This window comes from Oryctolagus cuniculus, chromosome 3 (genome assembly GCF_964237555.1).
Source record: "Oryctolagus cuniculus chromosome 3, mOryCun1.1, whole genome shotgun sequence".
NCBI lineage: Eukaryota > Metazoa > Chordata > Mammalia > Lagomorpha > Leporidae > Oryctolagus > Oryctolagus cuniculus.
In genome coordinates, this window is record NC_091434.1 from 128,281,671 (window position 1) to 128,302,419 (window position 20,749).

Sequence of the window (20,749 nt, forward strand, 5' to 3'; positions counted from 1 at the left end):
CTTACCAATTCTTTTATACATTTCTCTCTTTAGGAAGATAAAAGCAGTGAATTTCTGACACTGGCAAAATGGTGAAAGATACTAATGCGAAACCCTTCACTGCAAACACCTAGAGATTCTAGCTGAACTAATACAGAAAATATACTTTATAAAATTTTTTAAAGATTTGTTTGAAAGAATTACAGAGAGAGGGAGAGACAGGGGTGGGGGGAGATCTTCCATCAGCTGGTTCACTCCCCAGATGGCCACAACAACCAAGGCTGGGCCAGGCGTAAACCAGGAGCTCCATCCAGGTCTGCTAGGTGGGTGCAGGGACCCAAGCACTTATGTGGCCAATAGCTGATTGGAAAGTGGAGCAACCAGGACTCGAACTGGCACCGATATGGAATACCAGCACTGCAGATGGTAGCTTAACCCACTACACCACAGCATCGTCCCCGGGAAAAAAAATAGTTCTTTAAGATTTATTATTTGGGGCTGGCACTGTGGCGCAGTAGGTTAATCCTCCACCTGCAGCAGGGACATCCCATATGGGCACTGGTTCAAGTCCCGGCTGCTCCTCTTCCAATCCAGCTTGCTGCTATGGCCTGGGAAAACAATAAAAGATGGCCCAAGTGCTTGTGCCCCTGCACCCGCATGGGAGCCTGGAAGAAGCTCCTGGCTCCTGGCTTTGTTTGGATCGTCCCAGCTCCAGTGGTTGCAGCCATTTAGAGTAAACCGGCGGATGGAAGACCTTTCTCTCTGTCTCTCCCTCTCACTGTCTATAACTCTGTTAAATAAATAAATAACAAATCTTTTTTAAAATCTTTAAAAAAAAGATTTGTTATTTATTTGAAAGGCACAGTGACACAGAGAGAGAACTCCATCCATGTTTTATTCCTTAAATGGTCACAACAGCTGGGGCTGGTCCAGGTGGCAGCCAGGAGCCAGGAACTCCATCCAGGTCTCCTCCATTGGTGGCAGGGGCCCAAGCAACTGGGCCATCCTCTGATGCTTTCCCAGGTGCATTAACAGGGAGCTGGATCAGGAGCAAAGCAGCCAGGCCTTGAACTGCTGCTTCAATATGGAAGGCTTAACTTGCTGTGCCATAATGGCCCCAGAAAATATATTTTAATTGACTAAATATTTTAGCTTTTCTCATAAAATAGTAATAGGAACCCTGTTCCCAAGTGATGCTTAGGAGGAAATAAACCAAGGAGAGGTGAAGAACTGCCCCCAAGGGGCAGCACCAGGTGAGCCACATCCTGGCCACAGTCACCATGCCCACAGAGACCCTCCTGGTGAACTGTCTTTCCTCTCTGTCTCGACAGTCATATTCCAAGGCCTCTTGCCCTGTTTCCAAAGTTCCCAGCATGAAGAGATCCCGATTTGGGGGAGCCAGGAAGACTGGATTAAAACAGACCACCTGTTAACTTCCCAAACCGATCCCAGTTACTCTGCAGATCAGCCACATCTCAGCTTCCCCCAGCAGACTGTGGCTTTGAGGGCCATCACCACTGCCCAAAGCAAAATGTACCTGGACAGGTGCAGAGTGGAGGCCAAGGCCTTCCCGCCCGGATCACTGCAGCACAGGGAAGAGCAGCCTGGAACTCACAGTTTGCAGTTAGGGTGTGAAAGGCAAATAGAGAACAGGGGTAGGAAGGGGTAGGTGTGCACCGGCTTTAGGAGGCACAGATGGGAGCTGCAAGCCCACTCCGCAGCCTCTGTGCTTGCCTGGGGAGCAGGGGACACAGGCAGCTTTGGGAACCTTGAAACCACCAGGGCCAGGATCTGAAGCCCAGGTGCAAGTGATGAGCGAAGGACCATCAGAGGATCAATGAAAGAAGCAATGAAACAAAAGCAGATTTAGGGAGGGCTGTGGGGAGCGTTCCCGACTCGGGGAGGTGCCTGTCTCCTCTGCTGGCCCTGCAACCTGCTGAACTCCTGGCCCGTGGGTAAGGGAAAGGGGGAAGCCCCCTGTTAATTTGTCTTCATGGTCCAGAGAGGGCCTGGGAGGTTGTCTCAAGGACACTGGCAAGCAGCACTGGCGGTGGCTAGAGGTGCACGGAGCAAAACCAGTGACCTGCGCAGGCCAGGGACAGCCCTGCAGACAGGCCCCACCCAGCCTGGGTCCCTGGCGGGGCCCTTCCTCTGCTCCCTGCTCAGCCACCCCTCCCTTCCTCGGGGACAAAGGAACACAGTCGGGCCACATGGGAGCCCAGGACACCCAGGAGGGCCAACTCAGACCCTCTGTCTGTCCCACACTGTTTGAGTGCTGATGCAAGCAGCCAAGGCCAGCACCCCCACCCTGCCCCAGCCCCCAACCAGCACCCTGCCTGCCCGCCACGACCTGCTGGAGGGAGCGAGGAGCCAGCCTCTCAGCACGGCTCGCCTGCTCCTCAGTGACTCCGCAGCTGGAAGGAGCAAGCTGCCCCCTGCTGAAGCTGCTTTCCTTGGTGCCTGCCTGCCTCCTCCTTGGCAAAAGGCCTTGTCTCTTCCCTGGGGAGGAAACCCTAGGGCCTGAGGCCACAGCAGTGGGCCCTGAATATGGATCTGCAGCACAGAAGGGGCTGAGGACCTGTGCTTCTCCAAACGCCTCCGCTTCCGAGACAGTGTGGGAGCTGGGGGCACCCAGATGTCTCTCTGGGAGCCACAAAAGCCACGCCTCCCCACCCACTAGGAAGGAGGAAGGCTGATCTGGTTGTTCCATCTTCTATTCCCTGTTGTCACCTGATGGTGGTCGGGGAGCTGTACAGTGAGGGTGGGGGTTGGGCAGAGCCATGTGTCTAATTTTCTTATCCAAAACCTAAGAGCCCTGTTTCCTCTTGGCGCTTAGAACAGTGTTTGAGCACAAACCAGACAGCAGTTCCATCATTACCAATGTACCTGGAGCCACCTGCTGGCTCCCAGGCATGCCTACATGCCAGGGTGGAAACTGGAAACTCAACCTCAGGGCCTCAGTATTCTCATCTGTAAAATGGGTGTGACAGCAGGCCCTGGCTCATAGAGCTGACACAAGCTCTTGACAAAGAGATGTAGGAACACAACTTGGCAGATAAGCCAGTATTTATTTTTTTATTTTAAGATTTATTTGTTTATATGAAAGAGTTACAGTGAGAGGGAGAGACAAAGAGAGATCTTCCATCCACTGGTTAACTCCCCAAATGGCCACAATAGCCAGGGATGGGCCAGGCCAAAGCCAGGAGCCAGGAGTGTCTTCCAGGTCTCTCACGTGGCTCACAGAGGCCCAAGTATGCAGGCTACTTTCCACTGCTTTTCCCAGGCCATTAGTAGGGAGCTGGATCAGAAGTGGAGTGGCCAGTCACAAACCAGTGCCCATATGGGATGCCAGCATCGCAGGAGTCAGCCTTACCCACAACGCCGGCCCCAAAACTGGCATTTATTAAGTGGCCAATAAGTGACAACAGTCAGTCATTGACCAAGACCTCTGTCACCTTCCCCGTGCCTGGACAGGTCTACCTGGTGTCTGGGGCTCTCGGCAGTGTGTCCAGAGCAGGCGGCTGTGCGTGAAGCCAGGCTGCTTGCTCCTCTATGGTTAGCATTCCAGGCACCTGCAAAATGCGAGAAAGACAGCCAAGCCCTTTCCTGCCCCTTCGCTTGCCTGGAGCACACACATGGTGTCTGGAAGCTTTGTGCAGTTCCCCCATTCACTTCCTTAGTGCCGTTGCTGCTCGGGGCTGCAGGCTCGCCAAAGAGCTAAAGATTTCCATTTTCTTTATTGCTCTTCTCTGTATTTCATATTTCTCTCCACTTTTCATGTCTGGCCAAAGTGAAGACTTGAGTCTCATTAACATTACTGGCCCATCATCTGCTGCATGGCACACCTGGATGTCAGAATATCATAACTTGGTGTCACTCAAACCTTCTGCCTCCGTCAGGCGACCTGGGCCCAGCCCCGACTGGAATGAGAAGCGACCTGGACCCAAGACAGAGTCAGCGTGAGAAAGCCTGCGGAGGTGGTGTGTGAGGCAGGGGGATGCCCCCGGCAGAGGTGGGGGGACACAGCCCTCCCTGCACTCCATCGTGTTCCACCCCCACTTTCCCTGAACCCAGAATCAGCCCCACTGGCTTCCCCTTCCTTGGGAGGAAGAAGCGTTCCCTCCTCCTCAGAGCAAACACCCGACGCAGTGAGACAGAAGACAGCATCCCACTCCAGGCCAGTGTCGATGCCTTGATACCTTCTGCTTAGCCAGGAAGCGCTCGCCACACCTCTGAGCCACTTCTTTCTTAAATGAAGCCCTCTGACCAGCAGGTCTGCAGTCTGGCTAGTGGCTCCAGGTACAGCCCCACCTGACCCTGGCACTGCAGCTTCCCGCCAATGCAGACCTCAGATGGCTCAAATAGTTGGGTCCCTGCCATGCACAAGAGACCTGTATTGAGTTCCTGTCCCCTGGCTTTGGCCTGGCCCAGCCCAAGCTGCTGCAGACATTTGGAGAGTGAGCCAGTGGATGGGTGTTTTCTCTCTCTCTCTCTCTGCCTCTCATATAAATCAATTTCTTAAGCCTGCAGGAGGCTCAGACACCTGCCATTCTCAGCCTGCTCCAGCCCTGGGGGTTAGGCGTCTGCTCACATCTGCAGCCATCACCCACTCCTCTTGTTGTGGAAGGTAGGTAGCTAAGGGAGAGGAGCTGAGGCCTGACAGCTCCAGTGGCTGTTGACAGCTCCTCCCCAACTGCACAGGTCAGTGATTGGCAGCTCCAGGTGACTGGCATGTGACAGTGGTGGCTGACTACGGCGGGAGAGCTGTGGCCATCTGCCTGACCTTCTGTTCACCATCCAAACTCCCTTCCCTTCCTGTACCCAGTACGAGCCCACCTATGATGCACCAGCAAGCTCCTCCTCTTTCCAAACAGGGGAACAGGGGAACCCTGCAAGTTCCACAGTTTCGAGAACGTACAACCAGCGCTAAGCTGGAAATACCCAACACGGCTGCAGGATGTGTCTCCCCACAACCTTTAGCTCATTATAAGTCATTATAATCAAATTACCATGGGGCACAGAAGTGGGAGTGCTCGAACTCTGCCCCAAACTCCAACCCCTTTTGAAGACTCAGGCTCCACCCCAGACGTTCCCTCGTGCCTCTGGTAGGTACAAAAGGAAGGCCTGGGGGCTGATGCTGCAGTGTAGGGGGTTAAGCTGTCATCTGCAGCACTAACATTGCCTATGGGCACCAGTTCAAGTCCCAGCTGCTCCACTTCCAATCCAGCTCCCTGCTAATATGCCTAGGAAAGCAGAGGCAAATGGCACAAGTGCATGGGTCCCTGCACCCATGTGGGACACTGGAAAGAAGCTCCTGTCTCCTGGCTTCGGCTCAGCCCAGCTCCGGCCATTGCAGCCATTTGGGGAGTGAACCAGTGGACAGAAGACCTCTCTCTCTCTCTCACTCTGCCTTTAAAATAAATAAAAAATATTTTTAAAAAGGAAGGCCTAAGCTTTTTTTAGAGGACTTTTTGCTCTATGGAGGGCATTTTCACTGTTGGATGGTTCCCCTTGGTGAGGTTTTTTTGTTTTGTTTTGTGTTTTTGCTTGGGGCCTTTTGGCGTGTGGGGCTGTTTGTTCACGCACTGCTTGGTTCCTGAGTTTGCGCTCCTGTTTCGCTCTGAATAACTTGCTTTCCCACTCAGCTTTATGCCTCCCCTTTTGAATGCTGTCACATGTGGAGGGCAGAACCTGCAGTAAACTGGGAGTGCACAGCCCATGGCCCTTGGTCCCTTCCAGAGCCTCCTGCTCAACAGATAACTCGGGCAGTGCTGTCCCCACCACTGCCACCTTCCAGGCCAGGAAAATACCCTGCCGTGGCCAGACTCTGACTGGGTGGCTGGTGGGAGAGGGGGCTAGGGCTGAGCATGAGGGCAGCCAAGAGCTGGGGGTGGGAGACAGCAGCAAAGTCCAGTGTCTCTAGCCCAGAACCATGGTGGGTGTGGGGAGACCCAGCATGCACACCTCTCTGGCTGGAGACTTTGCAAAGCCTCAGGGCATCTTGCCTGGTGCCCTAGAATCTTCTGGATGTGCTAGGAGCAGGGAGAGGGCTGCCTAAGGCCAGCTGGGAACCCGGGGAGCCAGCAGCCTCCAACCCACACTGTCCTCGCTGTTGTTCTGTGTCTTGCCTTGCTTCCATTCTGCTTCCACTCCCATTTGGGGCTTCCTCATTAACATCATGTCCTGCTAGGGATTACGAGTCCCAGAAGCTTAGGAAAGGCCTGGGAGCTACAGCAGGGACTGGCTCTGGAGGCAGCACTGACAGCAGTGGCAGCCTGGAGCCAGTGGACTTGTGTGTATCTACTGCCATCTTTTGGCTATTTTGGAGAACTGCAACTATTGGGGCTAAAGTAAGACATCTGTTGGGAAAATGCCAGTGTATTTTAACAACAAAAATCTGCACTGGAGATCTAGCATTCTGGCTTTTTTTATTATTATTATTTGAGAGGTAGAGTTACAGACAGAGAGGGAGAAACAGAGAGAAAGGTCTTCCACATGCTGATTCACTCCCCAAATAGCCACAACAGCCAAGCTGGGCCAATCTGAAGCCAGGAGCCGGAGCTTCTTCTGGGTCTCCCACATGGGTTCAGGGGCTCAAGGACTTGGGCTATCCTCCACTGCTTTCCCGGGCCATAGCAGGGATCTGGATCAGAAGAGGAGCAGCCAGGACATGAACCGGGGCCCATATGGGATGCCAGCACTGCAGGTAGAGGCTTTACCCACTTTACCCACAGCATCAGTCCACTTGACTATTCTTTTTTTTTAAGATTTATTTTATTTATTTGAAAGGCAGAGTTACAGAGAGAGGTAGAGGAACTGAGAGAGAGAGAGAGAGAGAGAGAGAGATCTTCCATCCACTGGTTCACTCCCCAAACGGCCACAATGACCAGTGCTGGGCCAGGCCAAAGCCAGGAGCCTGGAGCTGCTTTCCCAGGCATGTTAGCAGAGAGCTGGATTGGAAGTGGAGCAGCTAAGACTGAAACCAGCACCATATGGGATGCCAGCACTGCAGGCTGGGGTTTTAACTCACTGCACCACAGTGCTGGCCCCATCTGGCTTTTCTTTAAAAGGCCTTTTTATTTGTGTATTTGAAAAGCAGAGATATGGGAAAAGACATAGAGGGAAAAAGAGAGCGCCCATCCACTGTGGCACTCCTCAAATGCCCACAATGGCCAGGGCTGGACCAAGCCAAGCACAGGAGCCAGGAACTCAATTCCAACTCTTCCAGGGACCCAGGTACTTGGGCCATCACTGCTGCCTCCCAGGGACTGCATTAGCAGGAAGCTGGAGTCAGGAGCCAGAACTGGATCAAACCCAGGTAGTCCAACATGGGGTGCAGGTGTCTAACTGATGTCTTAAGCACTGTGCCAAATGCCCGCCCCTGAAGACCATTTCTGAGTGAAAGGATGTTTTAAAAACTTCAAGAGCCAGCAGGCTCTGGTGGACTCTCCTGAAAACTCCAGACAGGGGCTAGCACTGTGGTATAGCCATTAAGTTTCTGCCTGCAGCACTGGCATCCCACGTGGGAGCCCGTCGCAGTCCCGGCTGCTCCATTTCTGGTCCAGCTCCCTACTGATTGCCTGGGAAAAGCAGTGGAAAATGGCCCAAGTGCTTGGGCCCCTACACCCACGTGGGACTGTGGGTCCAGAATTCTGACAGCCTGGTCTCCCACAGCTGGCACTGTCCGGGGCTGTCCGCCTGTCCAGGCATAGTATTGCAAAGTGCACCCTCCTGCAGCCTCTGCAGCCAACAAGCCATGAGGCACGAACCGCATCAGACTGTCAGGGTTACAAAGCTCCCAGGCCTGAGGCGCAAGGCAGGAAAGCCGTTCTTCTGTAACTACTTCCCACCGTGGCGGGGCCAGCCTCCCCCAAGTGAGCGTACAAGATGAAAAAAAGTCTCGGGCCACCAGAGGTAGTCCATACAGACTACCAGCTCCATGGCAACGCATCATCTCCCAATGAGCAGTTCCAGCTCTGACACCGGCTCCCCAGGGTGTGGACCAGGAAGCTTCAGGGTAGGCTCAGGTGCTTTCTTCCTCACCAGGTACGGTGACTCCAAGGTCACGTCTTATCATTTAAGGGAGAAACGGCTGTCAGCAGAGCCAAGTAGGCTCCCATCCAGGTGGAGAGGGGATGTCCGATCTTTAAGTGGACCAATGTGTCCCTGTTTGTGTGGGTGGAGCCTCATCATGGTAGGGGAGGATGGGCTCATCCTTGAATATTAGCTGCCCTACCTGCCCGAGTTGTATGGTGTGTTTGTGCTCTTGCTGTTCACGTTTGGGACAGGGTCTCCACACAATAACTCAAAGAAGCTAAAGCCTGGTTTTCCACCTGGGGCTGCCTGACATGGGTCAAGCTGATGGGTGATGCATCCACCAGGTAGGTTTCCTAGCAAAACCTACCTTGAGGGCCCGGCCTTCCACACCACTGGGGTCTCCGGGCCGCGTGTCATCACTGACTCGCCCCTAAAGCCTGGACACTCCACCACCGCCTGTGAAACAAGAGCTGGCCCCTTATCACTTTGCTCTGCCCTAGGCATGCCAAATCTCGGGATGATTTCACCTACTTAGCAGGCTCTTTTCAATTGTTTCTCCAGCCTTTCCAGTTTGCCAGGAAGGTGTCTGCAGAGGTCAGGAAGTGTGTGAATCTCCCTGGGGCTGTAGACGTTAACAGTGAAATCAACCTGGGCATGGATTCAAGTCCCAGCTGCTCCACTTCTGATCAGCTCCCTGCTAATGCACCTGGGAAAGCAGCAGAAGATGGCCCAAGTGCTTGGCCCCTGCACCCACATGGGAGACCCTGATGGAGCTCCTGGTTCCTGGCTTTGGCTTGGCCCAGCCTTGGTTGTTGCAGCCATCTGGGGAAAGGACCAGTGGATGAAAGACCTCTCTCTCCCTCTGTAACTCTTTCAAATAAATACATAAATCTTTTTAAAAATAAAAATAAAAAACTTTAGTCGACCTGCCGATCCTCTTGGGACAAGGCACACCTCCTCTGCACCAGCAGGGGCATGGGAGGCCTGGTCTGCACACTGGATTTAAGGTTCTAAGCACCTTGTTTTGCTGTTTTGCTCACCAGTTCTTTCCTCCCTGGGGCTTTGATCACTTTGAGGAGCCAGGTCTACACTGTGTTGTACTGTAACAGGTGAACTACCGGTGCACCGAGTCCCAGGGTATGCACACTGACACCGCGTCCTCTGAAAACCCACTCATGGGCACCCCCCGAGCCCACGAAGCCGGTGGGCTTCGGCTCAGGCATAGGCAGGGGCAGGGAGGACTCCAGAGGAGCTGCAGCGTCTCCCCCTGCGACTCCCCGGTCTCCCTGTGGTGTCCTCTGCAGGGTGCAGCAGCTCCTCGTCTGGATCTTCCTGCAGCCTGGAGCAGCCCAGGGATTTCATCACCATATTTGATGTCACTGTGGTCAGCATTCAGGAAGCCTCTGTCTCTCCAGATGGCTCTGTGAGAAGGCCCAGCCGCAACACTTCCATGAAGCCACCACTGCTTCCCCGATTTCCATAGAACGCCTGCATCCGCTGACTTTCTCCTCTGCACTCGCCAGCAGTTCACTCTGGCTTCTTCCCTGCTGGATGCGCCAGGCCTCTCACCACCTCGCAACCCTGCGCCTTCTTCACCAGATGCTGACTCCACAGCGGGGGGCTGGCCCACACCGCCCTCCACGGGCAGTTCCAGCCTCCTCACAGCCAGGCTGTCAGGGATGGTAGGGGTCTCCGCCCAAAGCTGCAAGTAGCCTTATGCCCTGACCTCAGAACTCAGGCAGCGTCTTCCACACACACACACACACACACACACCGTACACAAGTGCACACACTACAGACACCACACACAAATACACACAACACACACACCCCATACACAAGTACATACACACACCACATACACACACCACATACACACACCACATGCACCACACCATACACAAGTACACACACATATCATGCACAAGTACATACACACACCATACATAAATAACACTACATGCACCATACACACCATGAACACACCATACACAAGTACACACACCACATGTACCTCACACAAGTACATACACACACCCACATGCGCCACACACCCACACACACACCATATAGAAGTACCTACATACACCACATACACCACACCATACACAAGTACCTACACACACCACATACACCACACACAAGTACATACACACACCACATACCACACATTCTATACACAAATACACACACCACATGCACTGCACCATACACAAGTACATACATACACCACACACACACACATCACACACAAGTACACACACTAAAGGCACCATACACAAATATACACAGCACACAAACACTCCATACACAAGTACATACACACACTCAGATGCACCACACACACCATACACAAGTACATACACATACCACATTAACCACACACAAGTACATACACATACCATATACCACACAGGCCATACACAAATATACATACCACATGTACCATACACTCACACCATACATAAATACACCACATACACCAACACACACACCACACACACCATGCATAAGGACACATACTACATACACCACACACACCCCATACACAAGTACATACACACATCACATGATACCACACCATGCAATTACACACACCACATATACCACACATACCACACACAAGTACACACACACCATACACAAGTACATATAGACACCACATACACCACACACACCACAGCATACACACACTAATCTCTAGTGGTGAGATTATAGGAGACTTTTATTCTTAATCCATTTTCCCTTTTTTTTTTTTTTCAATGATTTTGTTTATTTATTTGAGAGGTAGAGGTACAGAGAGAGGGAGAGACAGAAAAGGCTTCCATCTGCTGGTTCACTCCCCAAATGGTTGCAATGGCCAAAGCTGAGCTGATCTGAAGCCAGGAGCCAGGAGCTTTTTCCAGGTCTCCCACATGGGTGCCATCTTCTGCTGCTTTCCGTGGCCAAAAGAAAAGAGCTGTATCAGAAGAAGAGCAGCTGGATATGAACCAGTGCCCATATGGAATATGCGAGTGGAGTCTTAGCCTACTACACCACAGCGCCTGCCCCCATTTTCACATTTTTTTAAGATTTATTTATTTATGTGAAAGAGAGGGAAAGGGAGATCTCCATCCAATAGTTCAGTCCTCAAATGGCTGCAACAGCCAGGGCTGGGCCAGGCCAAAGCCACAAGCCTGGAACTCCATCTGGGTCCTTCATATGGGTGCAGAGGTCCAAGCACTCGGGCCACTTGCTGCCTTGCCAGGCGCACTAGCAGGAAGGTGGATTGGAAGGGAAGCAGCTGGGATGTGAGCATCACATGAGGCAGCTTAACCTGCTGCACCACAATACCGGCCCCCATTTCTGTGTTTTGAACAAAGAACCTGGTGTCCTTTAATGATGAGGGAAAGTTCTGTATATCCATATTACCTCCTCTGGTCTCTTCTCTCAAAGTCTCCTCTCCCTGCTCCCAGTTAGAACTTCACTGCTGACTCCCGTCTGAATTCACAGCTGGAGCAAGCATTGTCGGATTCAGGCAGGAAGTCTGAAGCTTCCCCGAGCCCTGGAGCCGGCAGGAGTGCTCACCGCTGATACTAGCGTCAAGGAACCAGATAAAAATCGGAGCTGGTGTGGATGTGCATGGTGCTGGGTGAGGGTTGGCATGGAGAAGGGAGCTGGTGAGACAGCAGTTTGAACAAAAGACATCTTTGGGGGTTGTTGTTATGGTGCAGCAGGTTAAGCTGCTGCTTGCAATGCCAGCACCCCACACTGAGGGCTGGTTCACGTGTTGGCTGCCCTGCTTTCAAACCACCTGCCTGCTGATGTGCCTGGGAAGGCAGCAGAAGGAAATGCCCTTGAAAAGGCACATGAAAATCTAGTTTGTAAGAGAGAAGTAGCAGCAGCAATCAATCTCGAGTCTGAGACTACTCCAAATTCCTCTACTTTGGATGCCAAAAACACATGCGTAGGAGCCCTTGGTACAGGATCTGTACTTTTCATAGACTATCTGGCATAAAATCTCTTGAAACAGCCCATACCAGTGGGAATAACTTGTCTTAATTTAAGATGTTCACCTAATGCTTGGATAACATTTGTAAAAATGTAGGGCTGGTGCTGTGGCCTAGCTAAAGCTGCTGCCTGCAATGTCAGCATCCCGTATAGGCACCAGTTCGAGTCCCAGCTGCTCCACTTCAGATCCAGTTTCCCACTAATGGCCTGGAAAAAAGCAGCAGAAGATGGCCCAAGTGCTTGGACCCCTACCATCCATGTGGGAGAATCGGAAGAAGCTCCAGGCTCCTGATTTGGCCTGGCCCAGCCCTGGCCCTTGAGCCATTTGGGTGAGTGAACCAGCAGATGGAAATCTCTGTAATTTTCTTATCAGTGCAGAAGGACCAGCCCTGCCAGTACCTTGCTTTAGCCCAGCCAGATTACCCAGATCAATCTCCCATCTCAGGATTCCTAACTCAGGTGTGTCTGCCAAGTCCCTTTAGGTTCCAAGCTAGGATGTGAACCTCTTTGGGGAACATTATTCAGGCTAAGAAGGTTGTTACATAATAGCACAAATTAGTCAATACATGCAGAGTGCTGGAGACTACCATCTGGCACAGAGAAATGATTGCTTGTGATAGTTGTGATTCGTAAGTGCCACAAACACACACACTCAGTGGTATAGCTACAATTGGATCCCATGACAGAGAAGTCCAGGCTGTCCTGGGGAGTGGGGGGGGGGGACCCCAGAAGGGAGACTTGCCAGCTTCTGCCACAGATCCAGCAGCATCTGAGTGGAGTTTTTAGTTGGGAAATTCCCAGTTTTTGCCAAGTCTGTTGGTTTTGACCTCAATCAGGATGACAACACAGAGGCAGACACTGTGGCCTAAAGCACCGGCATTCCATATGGGCACCGGTTCAAGACCCGGTGGCTCCACTTTTGATTCAGCTCTCTGCTGCGGCCCAGGAAAGCAGTAGATGATAGTCCAAGTCCTCAGGCTCCTGTACCCTCGTGGGAGACTCGGAAGCTCCTGGCTCCTGGCTTCGGATCTGTGCAGCTCTGACTGTTGCGGCCATCTGGGGAGTGAACCAGCAGATGGAGGACATCTCTCTCTGCCTCTCCTCTCTCTGTGTAACTCTGACTTTCAAATAAGAATAAATAAATCTTTAAAAAAAAAAAAAAAGACGACAACACAGAATGCTGCACACGGTCTTTGAATTACAGAAGAACCTGGGCTCCTCAGCTTTCAGTGGGATGCAGTTCTTTCTGTAAAGTAGAGGGAAGCTGAGAGCCATAATCAGAACCACATGTCATATCCTCGGGCTTTTGGGAGACTGACAGACAGGCAGACAGTGAAACACACAGAGCACCCATCCTCTGGTTCACTCCCCAAATGCCCACAATAGCTAGGGCTGTGCCAGGCCAAAGCTAGGAGCCAACAACTCAATACAAGACTCCTACAAGGGTCGCAGGGACTGAACCACTTGGGCCACCACCAGGGTGTGCCTCCGCAGGGAGCTGCAGGCAGGTGTTGAATACAGGCACTTTGATATAGGACATGAGTTTTGTAAATGCTAGATCAAACACCAGCCCCTCAGGTACCCCCATTTAATTGACATATAATAATTATATCTATTTATGGGACACAATGTGATAATTTGATATGTGTATACAGTAAATGATGACTAAGTCAGGGTAGTTAGTATCTCCATCTTCATAACTATTTATCATTTCTTCCTATTGGGACCCTTTGAACTCCTATCTTCTGATTCCCTATAATATATTTAATAAATTGTTGTAAGTTATAAAAAGCACTTTTAATGTTTTAACTTCATGACCTAAAAAAAAGTGGAAAACTTGTCTTCCCTCTATCCCTTAAATTTTTTTTTTTAAAATATTTATTTATTTATTTGAAAGTCAGAGTTACACAGAGAGAAAGAGAGAGAGAGGTCTTCCATGCAATGGTTCACTCCCCTAGATGGCCACAATGGCTGGAGTGCACTGATTCAAAGCCAGAAGCCAGGAGCTTCTTCTGGGTCTCCCATGCAGGTGCAGGGACCCAAGGACTTGGGCCATCTTCTATTGCTTTCCCAGGCCATAGTGGAGAGCTAGAACAGAAGAGGAGCAGCCAGGTCTCGAACCAGCACCCATATGGGATGCTGGCACTTCAGGCCAGGGCATTAATCCACTGCGTCACAGCGCCAGCCCCTATCCCTTAGATTTCAAACTATGTTTAATAATCTCTTAATTCCACAGTGACACCGTTACCACAAGACTCAGCTGAATTTGTTCCTTAAATTTCTGTGAGTGCATATTTTTCTATCCTTATAGGAAAGATGAAAACATGAAGCAAAAGTCAATGACAGGGTCCAGCATTGTGGCACGGGGGGTAAGCCACTGCCTGCAGTGGTGGCATCCCATATCAGAGACCTGGTTCAAGTCCTGGCTGCTCTGCTACCAATCCCGCTCCCTGCTAACATGCCTGAAAAAGCAGCAGAAGATGGCCCAAGTGCTTGGGTCCTTACCACCCACCTGGGAGACCTGGCTTTGGCCTGGCCCATTTAGGGAGTAAACCAGTAGATGGAAGATCTCTCTCTCCATTTCAAATAGATTGATAGATAAGTCCTTTTTAAAAAAAAGTCAAGTATTAAGACCCCCCTCTCAGAATGTCTCATGACGTTGACATGCAAAAAAAGGAAAATTGCATTAGACCTGAGGAAAAGAGATCACACAGGACTGCTGAACACAGACATCAACTATGGGAAATGGCAGGGGGATCTAAGCCACCGGGACCCCAAACAAAGTCCTCCCTTCAAAAGCACCCCTGTCCTGGCCCGAGTGTGCAAAATCTTACCTCGCAAAAGAGGGAAATTTTAAAGGTATTATAAACCTGTGTTCTTCTATCCAAAATTCTAAGTACTGAATTATTCACATTGCCAACCAAAGCCTCCCCCAAAATTCCCATTTCCTCACGTAAATCACCAGCCTCCTGCTCCTCTGTGCCACAGCTTGAGATGTTTCTTCCTTCGGCTTTAGCTCCACATAAAACGTCAGCAAAGCACTTCATAAACTTGATTTGCACACTGGACGTGTCTCACACCCATGACCCCGGCCGCCGCCCAGCTGCTCTGGAAACTTCTCCAGAACAATCCCCGGCAGAGCTCATTAGCACAGTATTCCACCAAGAGGGCGAAGGAGTGAGTTCTGAACAACTGCACGCTGTGAAATGGGAACTGTGGGAAGCGTGCACAATCTGAACGCACAGCAGGACCCTGATGCTCATTTTCCATCCTTCTACCTAAGGGCCGGTAAAGACCCTAAACTGGCTGTTCTTTTTCAATATAACTCTGTTCTTTTTCAATATAAATATTTATTGATTTGAAAAGCAAAGTTACAGAGACAGAGAGGGAGAAACAGAGAGCAGAGATCTTCCACCTGCTGGTTCACTCCCCAAATAGCTGCAACAGCTGGGGCAGGAGCCTAGAACTCCATCCAGGTCTCCCACATGGGTGCAGGGACCCAAGTACTTGTGCCATTTGCCTCTGCCTTCCCAGGTGTATTAGCAGGGAGCTGGATTGGAAGTGGAGCAGCTGGGACTCGACTAAGGCTCAAACGGGACGCTGACATCACAGGCTGTGGCTTAAACCACTATGCCACAGCTCCACTGTGCCCCCTCCCTCCCTGTTCTGTTCTGGTTCCACATTTTCCTTTGGCATCAGGGTCTACACTGTTACCAGCCAGAAACCTGTAGAAACCCCCTGCCAACGATGCCATACAGAAACGCCCTTCCACACCAGGTATTTATCCCCGTGACCCCCACCCTGCCCCAGGGCCTCACAGTCACCGTGCGGTCTGCACACACTTCACATACTCCGTGGACGTGAGGGAGAGTTGCAAGTTTTGCTTTCCTCACTAGTCAAAGGCAGCTTTCACAACAGGGCCCAGGACACAGATGCTGTCCCTCTTGCTGGGTGTGGGGTCCACCATCACCATCCCAAAACCAGCATGGTGTGTCTGGGTAATAGCCCTGACCTCTTCCTCAATGGGGCTGCTCAGGACTTCACAGAACACAGAAACAGCTGCTGTCAAATGGGCAACCCAGGCCCTGAAAGTCCCAATCCGGAGCTGTCTTGGAGCTGGCAGAGACTTGATCCATCCCCTTCAGTGTAGAAATAAGGCAACTCAGAGCCAAAGGAGAGCAGATGGAGAATGGAACCCGAGTCTCCTAACTCCTTCATGTCTGGGATAGGGCCCGTGAGGGATTCCAGACTAGCCACAGGGACTTGGAGGCCAGGGGAGAACTCCTGTGATTTGATTCCATGGTTCCACTCCTCCTGGGCCTACCCACTAAGCCTCCCTGTGTACTCTGTCCCTGGGCATAGCTCACGGGGCCTGGGGGAAGCATCCACAGGCAGAGCCGGCTTCACAGGAGGTGACCTGGGCAGTGGCACGGGGCCTGGAACTTAGGATGTCTGTACCTGCTTTATGTTCACTGCCACAGTCTTCACTGATGTAGTTGTTTATGAACCGGGGGCGGAGAGGGAGGGTCTCACCCTTTCATTTTACATGGGACCCTGAACATGACATAGCCAGGCTGGGCCACAGCACCTGCCACATGAATAGTCGCCTTTGCCAAGAAAGCAAGAAGCACAAGTTTACAAATGGCCCCGGCATCAGTGCAACAGTGCCTGCTGCTGCAATTCTCTTGCAAAGTGTGTCAGGAGAGCGAGAGCCCAACGGGAGTTCGAAGGTGTGCCCCTTCCCTTCCCGGTGCTGTGGGAACAACCCTTGCCCCCGCCTGTGAAGATCCAGCAAGTGCCACTTTGGGCTAATGAACCTCCCTGATCCCTGACCTTCCTTGTTTCCAATTATAGAGGCAACAAAGGCTCATTAGAGAAAAACTGCCGCGCACAAATGGAAGGGAGAATGGGTCACCCGCGACCTCACTGAGTGGCATCGTTGTTCACACTCCAGCTGTTCACCCAGCCTGCTTTGTGTTCTAAGCGTCCCTCTCCTACACAGGTAAGCAAAGACCACCTACACAAAGAGAGCTTCTGGGGCTAGGGGTCTGGAAAGGGGCGGAGGAATCACTGCTGACTTCAGAGATGGTAAAAGAATCGTAGGTACTGCCTGTCCAGCAGGGGCTGGCTCTCTCTGGACAGAGGTGGGGCTGGAAGACTCCAGCCAGGCAACCTGGCCCTGGCAGGTAACAAGGACCCTCCTCACTCCAACAGCACCTGTTCTGCCAGTTCCTACTAAAACCAAGGCAGCCAGGTGGTAGAAAACAGAGAAGTCTACAGCTTTGGGGGCCAGATTGCCCAGGGCCTAAATACAGGTGGGCCAGCAAGTTGTTTCTGCAAACCACAACCTCTAGGGGCAGCAGAATTCCATCCTCTTAAGAGTCCTGGTTGAGTTCAAGAATTAAGTTGACCTAAGATGGATTTGCAGGAGAAAGAAAAGCCTACGAGTTTATTGCACTCAAGTTTCGCAGAAAGCACAGAAGCCCTGAGTTAAAGAAGCAGTTAAGAGTCAGGAACTGGGGCCCGCACTATGGCACAGTAGGCTAAGCCTCTGCTAGTGGCACCAGCATCTCACATGGGCACCAGTTTGTGTCATGACGGCTCCTCTTCCAATCTAGCTCTCTGCTGATGATCTGGGAAAGCAGTAGAAGACAGCCCAAGTGCTTGGGCCCCTGCAGCTGGGTGGGATACCTGAAAGAAGCTCCTGGCTCCTCGCTTCAGATCAGCCCAGCTCTAGCCGTTGCAGCCATCTGGGGTATGAACCAGCAGATGGAAGACCTCTCTGTCACACACTCTCTCTGTAACTCTGCCTCTCAAATAAATAAATAAAATCTTAAAAAGAGAGAGAGAGAGAGTCAGGAACTTGTACACTGACTTGGACAAAGAATAGTACATTGTAAAAAAGCAGTCGAGGGGCCGGCACTGTGGCACAGCAGGTAAAGTCGCCGCCTGCAGTGCTGGCATCCCGTATGGGCACCGGTTCTAGTCCCAGCTGCTCCACTTCTGATCCAGCTCTCTGCTATAGCCTGGGAAAGCAGTAGGAGATGGCCCGAGTTCTTGGGCCTCTGCACCCAGATGGAAGACCTGGAAAAAGCTCCTGGCTCCTAGATTTGGATCAGCACAGCTCCAGCTGTTGTGGCCAATTGATGGAGTGAGCCATCAGAAGACCTCTCTCTCTCTCTCTCTTTCTCTCTCTCTCCCTCTCTCTCTGCCTCTCCTTTTCTGTGTAACTCTTTCAAATAAATAAATCTAAAAAAAAAAAAAAGAATCCTGTGGGGAGGTTTCAAAGATGAGAATTATTTTAACAACGTCTCAACTTCTCACCCTTGAGAACAGGATGCTGGTTTGTTTTGTTTGTTTGTTTTGGTATAGCCAGAGTGTCTTGCCTGTGGCAGCTGCACTCTGAGCCATGCCCGACAAGGCTCACTGCACACTCTGTGCTCCTTGAGTACACCACAGCTGCAGACAGCACTTCAGCACGACAAGTGGAGGACATTCTAAACAGCAGGGAAAAAGTGGGAAACATGGCACTAAGTAGACCACAAAAGGAGCATTTGTTTACGGTCTGAGAGCTGAAACAAGAGGGCAGAATAGCACTTCGTTCACCTTCTCTGGACATGCATGCCTCGTAGAATTCAAGGGGCCAGCCTTGTGGGGCAACGGGTCAAGCAGTTCCCTGCAAGGCCAGCATCCCATATGAGTTCCAGTTCAAGTCCCAGCTGCTCTACTTCCATCCAGCTCCCTGGTAATGTTCCTAGGAAAGCAACAAAAGATGGCCCAATTGCTTGGGCACCTGCACCCATGTGGGAGACCCAGATGGAGTTCTTTCCTGGATCCAGCTCATGTGGCCATTTGGAGACAGCCGATGAAAGATCTCTCTCTCTCTCTCTCTCTCTCTCTCTCTCTCTGCCTCTCCTTCTCTCTCTGTGTAACTCTTTCAAATAAATAAATAAATATTTTTTAAAAAAAGAATTGGAGATTCTACCACTCTGAGCGCATTCAGGAATAACACAAAAGCACAAGGATTAATTTGAGGGGGGGTACAAATAAATGTTAGCAAATGGGCAAATTCAAATACATAAACTTCAAATAAGGAGGGTCAACTATTTATGTGGGTAAATAGCCAGATTTGATTGTAGGTGTGTGTGTGTGTTTACAGATCAGAGACATCTTGCCTTAGAGTAGATAAGGTTTTTTTTTTTTTAATGTGTATCAACTAAGTAGGTAGATAGGTAATAGTCAGATAAGGCAGATAGCATAAAAATTTCTATTGGTAAAATCGAGTGCTGGGTATGGAAGTGTTTGTGGTAAAAGCCAACTGTCCTGGAGTTTGACATCTCCCTTAACAAATTCTCTTCCTGGGAGCCGAGCTGATCTGATCGAGGAGCACGGTCCCCGTCCGGCTGGATCTCTGCTCGCTCCATGAGCGGCTCTGCCAGCTGCTGCTTTTTCATCAGGACAAGCTGTGCTCCACGGCACAGAACCTTTGGCAGAGCTCCACTACTATTTGCAATGGATTTTGGATAAACAAGAGCTGTTGAAGGAGTGCCAAAAGGACTTACAGTTTCTCTCAGAAGCGTATTGGAAAGTACAATTTTTTTTAAGATTTGTTTATTTGAAAGTCAAAGAGAGAGAGATCTTCCATCTGCTGGTTCAATCCCCAGATGGCCGCAACTGCAGGGCTGGGCCAGGCTGAAGCCAGGAGCCTAGAGCTCCATCTGGGTCTCCCACAGGGGTGGCAGGGTCAAAGCACTCAGTCCATCTTCCACTGCTTTTAACAGGCCATTAGCAGGGAGCTGGATCAGAAGTGGAGCAGCTGGGACTCGAACTGGCGCCTATATGGGATGCCAGTGTTACAGGCCGTGGCTTTGCCCACTGCCACAGCGCTGGCCCTACAAACATTTTTCACAAATGTTATCCAAGCATTAGGTGAACATCTTAAATTAAGACAAGTTATTCCCACTGGTATGGGCTGTTTCAAGAGATTTTATGCCAGATAGTCTATGAAAAGTACAGATCCTGTACCAAGGGCTCCTACGCATGTGTTTTTGGCATCCGAAGTAGAGGAATTTGGAGTAGTCTCAGACTCGAGATTGATTTCTGCTGCTACTTCTCTCTTACAAACTAGATTTTCATGTGCCTTTCCAAAGGAATTTCCTTCCAAGATGAATACTACATTAGGATGTGGGTTCTGTCTTCTAGAATTAATGGATTGTTCCTTGACAGAGTATCATCCTCATAGACTTTTGCTCCAGTATGTGCAGGACGAGGGCCAAGAAGACATATGGCTTCCCAGTGCGTGGAGGATAGGGAATGACGCCTACAGAACTGGGCTCTGTCCACTGGATCCTCCTTTCCCAACAGCTTCACCTGGCCTCCACGTGGCCTGTGTCATACAGCATAAAGATGCCAGATGGGTGTGCTAAACTTCCTGTGGATATGGAAAAGATTTTGGAAGTTATCAGGTTATTTTAAAATATGAACAGTGGATGAGTTCTGATGAGAGGAAAGAGTTGGTGATGATTCCTAGTAAGATGATGAAACCCAAACCAGCTCCAAACAGTAGAGGAGAGCAAGGTCCCAATGGAAGTCAGAACTCCAGCTACTGCCAATCTTAAAGCATTCCGAGGAATTCCATCGTGAGCCACTTGGAAATAAACCACGAGCAGATTTCAGCAACATCTTCATTGGAACACAAATGAAAACGAATAGCTTATTTCGGTCAAGCATACTGGGAAGTGAT

General features: G+C 50.8%; 1 pseudogene; it reads left to right on the forward strand.

Annotated features, from left to right (window-relative positions):
- Window positions 1-20,624, forward strand: part of LOC100347286 (cyclin-C-like) — a 42,051-nt pseudogene extending 21,427 nt beyond the window's left edge.
- The last annotated feature ends 125 nt before the right edge of the window (window positions 20,625-20,749 follow it).